At 59.6% G+C, this 9,813-nt stretch overlaps 1 non-coding gene across 1 annotated transcript; it reads right to left on the bottom strand.

Annotated features, from left to right (window-relative positions):
- Nucleotides 1–3,869: 3,869 nt before the first annotated feature.
- On the bottom strand, nt 3,870–3,988 carry LOC131870574 (5S ribosomal RNA). Its single transcript, XR_009368880.1, has one exon. It is a non-coding gene; the product is annotated as a 5S ribosomal RNA (ribosomal RNA).
- Between the last annotated feature and the right edge of the window lie 5,825 nt (nt 3,989–9,813).

Raw genomic sequence — 9,813 nt, 5'->3', positions numbered from 1 at the left:
CGGAAATTTTAAAATCTCGTTTTTTTTTGCCTTTTCTGGAAATTAGTGAAGGCAGCGCATCAAAGGTGCGCAACGCTGGTGCGAACCTGGGAGCGCTCCGATGTGTGCTCCAAGGTGCGGCGTGCACGAAGTCGGACCCCGGTTTGCCCCGGGTGCGCACCTCGCGTGCACCTTGGTGCGCACACCTTGGCTGGGTTGCGCGCCCTGGTGGGCACCATGGTGCGCACCAAGGAGCGCTCCGAAGTGTGCTCCAAGGTGCGGCGTGCACGAAGTCGGAGCCCGGTTTGCCCCGGGTGCGCACCTCGCGTGCACCTTCGCCGCGGTGGGCACCATGGCGTGCACGAAGTCGGAGCCCGGTTTGCCCCGGGTGCGCACCTCGCGTGCACCTTCGCCGGGGTGGGCACCTTGGTGTGCAGACCTTGGCTGGGTTGCGCGCCCTGGTGGGCACCATGGTGCGCACCAAGGAGCGCTCCGAAGTGTGCTCCAAGATGCGGCCTGCACGAAGTCGGAGCCCGGTTTGCCCCGGGTGTGCACCTCGGGTGGGCACCTTGGTGCGCATGCCTTGCCTGGGCTGCGCACCAGGGCGGGCTCAAGATGGCACCCGCGTTCCTTTTTTTTCACTATCTTTCAAAACGGAAATTTTAAAATCTCATTTTTTTTTGCCTTTTTCTGGAAATTAGTGAAGGCAGCGCATCAAAGGTGCGCACCTCGCTGCCCACCACGGTGCGCAACGCCGGTGGGCACCCGGGAGTGCTTCGAAGTGTGCTCCAAGGTGCTGCGTGCACGTTGTCGGAGCCCGGTTTGCCCCGGGTGCGCACCTCGCGTGCACCTTCGTCGGGGTGGGCACCTTGGCTGGGTTTGCCCCGGCTGCGCTCCGAAGCGGGGTTATTGGAGCGCCGCCTCTTTTTTTGTCGGAGCGTTTGGTGGGGTTTCTCGCATTGGCTCTTCCGAGGCCCGGTTGCCACCCTGGCGCGCACGAAGTCGGAAGTAGGGTTAATTGCCCGGGTGCGCACCTTTGCCAGGGTGGGCACCTTACCTGGGCTGCGCACCAGGGCGGGCTCAAGATGGCACGCGCGTTCCGTTTTTTTCACTATCTTTCAAAACGGAAATTTTAAAATCTCCTTTTTTTTTTGCCTTTTCTGGAAATTAGTGAAGGCAGCGCATCAAAGGTGCGCACCTCGCTGCCCACCTTGGTGTGCTCTGAGGTGCGCACCCGGGAGCGCTACGAAGTGTGCTCCAAGGTGCGGCGTGCACGTTGTCGGAGCCCGGTTTGCCCCGGGTGCGCACCTCGCCTGCACCTTGGCCGGGGTGGGCACCTTGGCTGGGTTTGCCCAGGGTGCGCTCCGAAGCGGGGTTACTGGAGCGCCCCCTCTTTTTTTGTCAGAGCGTTTGGTGGGGTTTCTCGCATTGGCTCTTCCCAGGCCCGGTTGTTGGGTGCGCTCCCACCCTGGCGCGCGCGAAGTTGGAAGTTGGGTTAATTGCCCGGGCGCGCACCTTCGCCAGGGTGGGCACCTTGGTGCGCACACCTTGGCTGGGCTGCGCACCAGGGCGGGCTCAAGATGGCACCAGCATTCCCTTTTTCTCACTATCTTTCAAAACGGAAATTTTAAAATCTCGTTTTTTTTTTGCCTTTTATGGAAATTAGTGAAGGCATCGCATCAAAGGTGCGCACCTCGCTGCCCACCTTGGTGTGCTCCGAGGTGCCCACCACGGTGCGCAACGCCGGTGCGAACCCGGGAGCGCCCCGATGTGTGCTCCAAGGTGCGGCGTGCACGAAGTCGGACCCCGGTTTGCCCCGGGTGCGCACCTCGCGTGCACCTTGGTGCGCACACCTTGGCTGGGTTGCGCGGCCTGGTGGGCACCATGGTGCGCACCAAGGAGCGCTCCGAAGTGTGCTCCAAGGTGCGGCGTGCACGAAGTCGGAGCCCGGTTTGCCCCGGGTACGCACCTCGCGTGCACCTTCGCCGGGGTGGGCACCTCGGCTGGGTTGCGCGCCCTGGTGCGCACCAAGGAGCGCTCCGAAGTGTGCTCCAAGGTGCGGCGTGCACGAAGTCGGAGCCCGGTTTGCCCCGGGTGCGCACCTTCGCCGCGGTGCGCACCATGGCGTGCACGAAGTCGGAGCCCGGTTTGCCCCGGGTGCGCACCTCGCGTGCACCTTCGGCGGGGTTGCGCGCCCTGGTGGGCACCATGGTGCGCACCAAGGAGCGCTCCGAAGTGTGCTCCAAGGTGCGGCGTGCACGAAGTCGGAGCCCGGTTTGCCCCGGGTGCGCACCTCGCGTGCACCTTCGGCGGGGTTGCGCGCCCTGGTGGGCACCATGGTGCGCACCAAGGAGCGCTCCGAAGTGTGCTCCAAGGTGCGGCGTGCACGAAGTCGGAGCCCGGTTTGCCCCGGGTGCGCACCTCGCGTGCACCTTCGCCGCGGTGGGCACCATGGCGTGCACGAAGTCGGAGCCCGGTTTGCCCCGGGTGCGCACCTCGCGTGCACCTTCGCCGGGGTGGGCACCTCGGCTGGGTTGCGCGCCCTGGTGCGCACCAAGGAGCGCTCTGAAGTGTGCTCCAAGGTGCGGCGTGCACGAAGTCGGAGCCCGGTTTGCCCCGGGTGCGCACCTCGCGTGCACCTTCGCCAGGGTGGGCACCTCGGTGCGCACACCTTCTCAATGTTTTCTTGCCTTTTCTGGAAATTGGTGAAGGCAGCGCATCAAAGGTGCGCACCTCGGTGTGCTCCGAGGTGCGAACCCGAGAGCGCTCCGAGGTGCCCACGAAGTCGAAAGTCGGGTTAATTGCATTGTTTTCCCCGGGTGCGCTCCGAGGTGCGCAACATCGGCGCGCACCAAGGAGGGCTCCGAAGTGTGCTCCAAGGTGCGCACGATGGCGTGCACCTCTGGTGCGCACGATTCAGAGCTCGGTTTGACCGGGGTGCGCACACCTTGGCTGGGTTGCGCACCTTTTGTGCGCTCCAAGGTGCGCACGAAGTCGGAGCTCGGTTTGCCCCGGGTGCGCACCTTCGCCAGGGTGCGCACCTTGATGCGCACGCCTTGGCTGGGCTGCGCACCTTGGTGGGCGCCATGGTGCGCACCTTTCGTGCGCTCCAAGGTGCGCACGAAGTCGGAGCTCGGTTTCCCCCGGGTGCGCACCTTGGTGGGCGCCATGGTGCACTCCGAGGTGCCCAAGATTGGTGCGCACCAAGGAGCGCTCCGAAGTGCGCTCCAAGGTGCGCGCGAAGTCGAAAGTTGGGTTAATTGTCCGGTTTGCCTCGGGTGCGCACCTTGCGTGCACCTTCGCCAGGGTGGGCGCCTTGGTGCGCACACCTTGGCTGGGCTGCGCACACCTTGGCACCCGCGTTTCCTTCATTTTAAATTTTTTTTTTTTACAATCTCTCAAGTGGGAAATTCTATAATCTCAACTTTTTTTGCCTTTTCAGGAAACTTTTGAATGGAGCGCATCATTGGTGCGCTCCGAAGTGTGCTCCAAAGCTCTCTCCAGCTGCGTGCACCTGCCCCGGCCGCGCACCCGGCCCCGCCCAGCTTCGCTCACCTGTCCCGGGCGTCTGGTGCGGAACCTTAGAGTAAGAAACATCACCGTGCACCTTGGCCGACGTGCGCGACTCGACCGAGCGCGCACTGGCCGAGGTGCACACCGATTTCACCTGGGTGCGCGCGCAGCACCTCGGGCGCACCGGGGTGCGCGCACAACGCCCGGGTTGCACCGTGGCCTGTGTGCTCGGGGCGCCTCGGGTGCGCGCTCGGTGTCGCCCCCGCGCGCGCGGTAGTGCGGGCAGCGCACCCCGGCCCGGCCCGGCCCCGACGAGAACGCAAACGGGCAAAAGGTTTATTCAAATAGCATTGCGACGCCCGGCGAAAAACTAAAAAAGGGTGCAACACCGGGACTTCCCGGGAGGTCACCCATCCCAGTACTACTCCGGCCCAAGCGCGCTTAACTGCGGAGTTCTGATGGGATCCGGTGCACTAACGCTGGTATGATCGCACCCGTTATGAGCTTGTCGCAGTGTGTACTTAGCAAACCGCGACCCACGTGCGAATCCACCCCGGCCACCCACCCCCGTCGAGGTGCACACCCTCCCTCGCGAAGTGCGCCCCGTTCGCCAAGTGTGAGCCCTGCCCGGGTGCGCGCACCTTGCTAGGGCGTCGGGTGTGCACCCGGCCCGGCCTACGTGCGTGCACCTGGAGGGGGCGTCGTGTGCGTGCAGTGTCCCGTCTGCAACGCGGTGCCCACACACCACCTCGGGCGCAACGACCTGCGCTCACATGTGGGCCGAGTGCACCTTGGTGCATGTTCGGGGCGCCTCGGGTGCACGCTCGATCTTGCCCCGGTGCACCAAGGCGCTCGGTTTGCCCCGGGTGCGCACTTGGTGCAAGGTGGGCACCCAAAATAGGGATCAAGCACCAAAACACAAGTTTCGGGATGCAAAATGGGACCCAAGGACCACAAATGCGTTCCAAGACCCATGATGGGTCCACGAGAACAAAAATGTGTTCCGAGACTTAATAAACAAATATTGGGTTTTAGGAGAAGAAACATGCTCTGATGCCCAAAACGAGAATCGACCCCGAAAAGGCCACAGGCCAAAAGTGGGATGCGAGACAAAAAAAAATGGGACCCGAGGACCAAAATTGGGTTCCCAGGTCGAAGACAGGGCAACCGGACAAGAAACGACCTCTAAGGCTCGAAATGAGTCCCGACGACTAAAACTTGACAAGAAGCACCCATCAGGCACCCAACTCGACACCCATGGGATGCCGACCCACCCGGGCTTCCACCTAGCACACCTTGGCACCCACCCACCCTCGCACCCAACCTCGCACCCAACTTAGCACCTTTGAACCCACATTGGCACTCACCCTGACCCTGGCACCTTGGAACCCACATTGGCACTCACCTTGACCCTGGCACCCACCTTTGCACTCACCTTGGGACCCACCCTGGCTCCCACCTCGGCACCCACCCAGACACCCACCTTGGTTCCTTGGCACCCACCTTGGATCCTTGGCACCCACCCCGACACCCACCTTGGCACGCAACTTGGCTACTTGCCACCCACCTTGGCTCCTTGACGCCCACCCCGACAACCACCCCGTGACCTACCCTGGCTAGGGTTGGTGCACACCCACCCTGGTGCCCACCTTGGCACCCACCCTATGACCCACCTTGGCACGCACCTTAGTACCCACCCCGTTACCCACCCTAGGACCCACCCCGTGACCCACCTTGGCCAGGGTGGGTGCACCCACCCTGGTGCCCACCTTGGCACCCACCCATCCTAGCACCCAGCCTGTGACCGGGCTTGGAACCCAACCTTGCACCCGCACCCGTCTTGGCCAGTGTGGGTGCGCACCCATCCTGGCACCCACGTTGTGACACACCCTTTAACCCACGCACCCTAGCACCCACGTTGGCACCCACCTTGGAACCCAACCTAGCAACTTGGCACCCACCCCGTGACCCACCTTGGCATCCACCATAGCAGTCGCCGACTTGGCACCCACCTCGGCACCCACCTTGACACTTGTGGACCCACCTTGCCACTCACCCTAGCATCGACCCATCCTAGCACCCACCCTGGCACCTTTGCACCCTAGCACTCACCCATCCTAGCACCTAACCTGTGACCCACCTTGACACTCACCCTCGCACCCACCTTGGAACCCAACCTAGCACCCACCCACCCTGACACCAACCCTAGCACCTACCCACCCTTGCACCCACCCTGTGACCCATCTTGGCACCCACCCATCCTACCACTCAACCTATCACCCACCTTCTCACCCACCTTGGCATCCACCTTAGCACCCACCCACACTGGCACCTTGGCACCCACCTCGGGCAAGGTGGGTGCACACCCACCCTGGCACCCAATTTAGAACCCACCGAGCATGTTACCCACCTTGGCACCCACATTGCAGCCCACCCTAGTACCCACCCTATGACCCACATTGGCATCCACACCCTAGCACCCAGGCACCTCGACACCCGCCTTGACACCCACCCTAGCACTGAACCTGTGACCCACCTTGGAACTCACCCTAGAACCCACCCACCCTGTGAACCACCTTGGCATCCACCTTAGCACCCACCCACCTTGGCACCCACTCTAGCACTCACCCATCCTAACACCCAACTTGTTACCCACCTTGGCACCCGCCCTCGCGTCCACCTTGAAACCCACCCTAGCACCCACCCACGCAGGAGCCCACCTTGGCACCCAACCTAACACCCACGCATCCTGGCACCCAACTTGTGACCCACCTTGGAACCCACCCTAGTACCCACCTTTGAACCCACTATATCACCAACCCACCTTGGCACCCACCCTATGACCCTCTTTGGAATCCACCCTAGCACGCACCCACCCTGGCACCCACCATGGAGCGCACCCTAGCACCCACCCACCTCGGCACGCACCTCAACACCCACCTTGGTGTGCGCACTGCGCCAACCTCTCAAAGACCCTATGTGGTGCGCTCCAAAGTGTACACCTTTGGTGCGCTCCAAGGTGCGCACCTTTGGTGCACACCGAGGTGCACACCAAAGTGTGCACCGAGGTGAGCACCAAAGTGCACTCCAGGGTGCACACCAAGGCGTGCACCTTTGGTGCGGTCAATGCAAACGAATTCGGAAGTTGGGGTCGATGTCCTAATCGCTGCTGCAGACTACACGTATGAGAATCGGACAAATAGCTTTATATAGGGGAGGTGTTGCGTTTGATGGGTCGACTCCCCTGGTTGTGTGCACTGCACCAACTTCAAAGACCCTGTCTTGTTTAAGAAGTCAAAAGTTGGGGTGGATGTCCTAATCATTGCTGCAGTCTACGCATGTATGAGAATCAGACAAATAGCTTATATAGGGGAGGTGTTGCATTCGGTGGGTTGACTCCCCTGGTTGTGCGCACTGCGCCAACCTCAAAGACCCCGCATAGCAGAAGAAGTCGGAAGTCGGATTTTGGTGAGCACCAAGGCGTGCACCTTTGGTGCGGTCAACGCAGACGAATTCAGAAGTTGGGGTGGATGTCCTAATCGTTGTTGCAGGCTACACATGTATGAGAATCAGACAAATAGCTTATATAGGGGAGGTGTTGGGTTTGATGGGTCAACTCCCTTGGTTGTGCGCATTACGCCAACCTCAAAGACCTTGTTTTCGTTAAGAAGTCAAAAGTTGGGGTCAATGTCCTAATGGCTCCTGCAGGCTACACATGTATGAGAATCGGACAAATAGCTTATATAGGGGAGGTGTTGGGTTTGATGGGTCGACTCCCCTGGTTGTGCGCATTACGTCAACCTCAAAGACCTTGTTTTCGTTAAGAAGTCAAAAGTTGGGGTCGATGTCCTAATTGCTCCTGTAGACTACACATGTATGAGAATCAGACAAATAGCTTATATAGGGGAGGTGTTGGGTTTGATGGGTTGACTCCCCTAGTTGTTCGCATTACACCAACCTCAAAGACCTTGTTTTCGTTTAGAAGCCGAAAGTTGGGGTCGATGTCCTAATTGCTCCTGCAGGCTACGCATGTATGAGAATCAGACAAATAGCTTATATAGGGGAGGTGTTGGGTTTGATGGGTCGACTCCCCTGGTTGTGCGCATTGCGCCAACCTCAAAGACCCTGCATTGCGGATGAAGTCGAAAGTCAGAGTTTGGTGTGCTACAAGGTGTGGTCGAAGGTGCTCACCTAGGTGTGCACCTTTGGAGCACAGGAAAAGTGCCCTCCAAAAGTGCGCACCTTTGGAGTGCACAAAAGTGCCCTCCAAAAGTGCGCACCTTTGGAGCGCAGAAAAGTGCCCTCCAAAAAGTGCCCTCCAAAAGTGCGCACCTTTGGAGCGCAGAAAAGTGCCCTCCAAAAGTGCGCACCTTTGGAGCGCAGAAAAGTGCCCTCCAAAAAGTGCCCTCCAAAAGTGCGCACCTTTGGAGCGCAGAAAAGTGCCCTCCAAAAGTGCGCACCTTTGGAGCGCAGAAAAGTGCCCTCCAAAAAGTGCCCTCCAAAAGTGCGCACCTTTGGAGCGCAGAAAAGTGCCCTCCAAAAAGTGCCCTCCAAAAGTGCGCACCTTTGGAGCGCAGAAAAGTGCCCTCCAAAAAGTGCCCTCCAAAAGTGCGCACCTTTGGAGCGCAGAAAAGTGCCCTCCAAAAAGTGCCCTCCAAAAGTGCGCACCTTTGGAGCGCAGAAAAGTGCCCTCCAAAAAGTGCCCTCCAAAAGTGCGCACCTTTGGAGCGCAGAAAAGTGCCCTCCAAAAGTGCGCACCTTTGGAGCGCACAAAAGTGCCCTCCAAAAGTGCGCACTTTTGGTGCGCACCAAGGCGCTGGTTCGGTCGTTGCAGGCGAGTTCGGAAGTTGGGGTCGATGTCCTGAGCGGAGGTGCAAACTACACAGGTGTCGGAATCGGACAAATAGCTTATATAGGGGAGGTGTATGCTTCGATGGGTCGACTCCCCAGGTTGAGCGCACCGCGCCAACCTCAAAGACCCTACGGTATGGATGAAGTCGGAAGTTGGGTCCGATGACCAATTCGATTAGTAGGTATGCTCATGAGGTCGGAATTTGGGTCCGATGACCTGCCATGTGCAGGAAGGCGAATGTTGACACTGTGCGTTGCAAGGTGCACACCAAGGCGCTGGTGCGGTCTTTTTAGTCGAGTTCGGAAGTTGGGGTCGATGTCCTGATCGGAGGTGCAAGCTACACAGGTGTGGGAATCGGACAAATAGCTTATATAGGGGAGGTGTATGCTTCGTTGGGTCGACTCCCCGGGTTGAGCGCACCGCGCCAACCTCAAAGACCCTACGGTATGGATGAAGTCGGAAGTTGGGTCCGATGACCGATTCGATATGTAGGCATACTCGCGAGGTCGGAATTTGGGTCCGATGACCTGCCACGTGCAGGAAGGCGAATGTTGGCACTGTGCGTTGCAAGGTGCGCACCAAGGCGCTGGTTCGGTCGTTGGAGGCGAGTTCGGAAGTTGGGGTCGATGTCTTGATCGGAGGTGCAAACTACACAGGTGTGGGAATCGGACAAATAGCTTATATAGGGGAGGTGTATGCTTCGTTGGGTCGACTCCCCGGGTTGAGCGCACCGCGCCAACCTCAAAGACCCTACGGTATGGATGAAGTCGGAAGTTGGGTCCGATGACCGATTCGATATGTAGGCATACTCGCGAGGTCGGAATTTGGGTCCGATGACCTGCCATGTGCAGGAAGGCGAATGTTGGGACTGTGCGTCGCAAGGTGCGCACCAAGGCGCTGGTGCCGTCGTTGCAGTCGAGTTCGGAAGTTGGGGTCGATGTCCTGGTCAGAGGTGCAAACTACACAGGTGTGGGAATCGGACAAATAGCTTATATAGGGGAGGTGTATGCTTCGATGGGTCGACTCCCTGGGTTGAGCGCACCGCGCCAACCTCAAAGACCCTACAGTATGGATGAAGTCGGAAGTTGGGTCCGATGACCGATTCGATACGTAGGCATATTGGCGAGGTCTGAATTTGTGTCCGATGACCTGCCATGCGCAGGAAGGCGGAATTTGGGTCCGATGACCGAGTTGATGGCGTGCCATGCGCAGAAAGGCGGAATTTGGGTCCGATGACCGAGTTGATGTTGATGGCCCGCCATGCACAGGAAGGCGGAATTTGGGTCCGATGACCGATTTGAAGGCGTGCCATACGCAAAAAGGCGGAGTTTGGGTCCGATGACCGAGTTGATATTGATGGCCCGCCATGCGCAGGAAGGCGGAATTTGGGTCCGATGACCTGACATACGCATGGAGTCCGACTCGGGGGCCGATGTTCGATTCGATGACTTGCATTGTGGGTAAAGTCG

Source organism: Cryptomeria japonica, unplaced genomic scaffold (genome assembly GCF_030272615.1).
Source record: "Cryptomeria japonica unplaced genomic scaffold, Sugi_1.0 HiC_scaffold_337, whole genome shotgun sequence".
Lineage (NCBI taxonomy): Eukaryota > Viridiplantae > Streptophyta > Pinopsida > Cupressales > Cupressaceae > Cryptomeria > Cryptomeria japonica.
Note: the sequence above shows the minus strand (reverse complement) of the source record. Positions and strands in the feature narration are given on the sequence as shown.